This window comes from Octopus bimaculoides, chromosome 5, assembly GCF_001194135.2.
Source record: "Octopus bimaculoides isolate UCB-OBI-ISO-001 chromosome 5, ASM119413v2, whole genome shotgun sequence".
NCBI classification, from domain to species: Eukaryota; Metazoa; Mollusca; class Cephalopoda; order Octopoda; family Octopodidae; genus Octopus; species Octopus bimaculoides.
In genome coordinates, this window is record NC_068985.1 from 104,850,791 (window position 1) to 104,851,468 (window position 678).

Sequence of the window (678 nt, forward strand, 5' to 3'; positions counted from 1 at the left end):
ACTCTAGTTTGGAATTAATAGCAAATGTACAAATATCATTACTCAGAAATAGATTTTGATTTCTGTAAGAGACTGGTCAAAAGAACACAGTATCCTGTTTTCGGCAAATTACTATCTCTAGTCAAAAACATTTTTCTGTTTTTCTTTTTCTACTGAAAGAAAATGGTTGAATGTTTTTTAAGAATGGTTATTCAGAGAATTAGGGTGGAATTATTTGCCATTTGTTTTGCTGTGTGTGTATGTGTATGTTTGGGATATGTTGTCAAAGTATTTTTCTTATCTTTTTTTCTATTGAGGGAATGTGAGCAGTAGTATTGATCAGCTGTGTGTGTGTGTGCTCCTGTGTGTTGTTTTTGTTTATTGGAAATATGCTTTGTATATTGTGGTGTGTGTGTTTTTGATTTTTGGGGGACTGCTTTGCGTGTGTGACAGATCCTTATTTGTTGATTGGTAGTGGGTGTTTAGATATTTAATTGTGGTTTTAAATGTGTTAAGGGATTCGGTGTGTATGTGTGTTTGTTTTGTCTGTGCATGTGTGTGTGTATTTTTAGCGGTGTGTATGTACGTTTTTCGTTTTTTGATGGTGTATGTGTGTTGTTTTTTTGGGGGGGAAACATGTTCTGGAATTTGTGGTGTGTGGGTTTATGCTGTGTGACAAGTTTTCATGGAAGACTACAT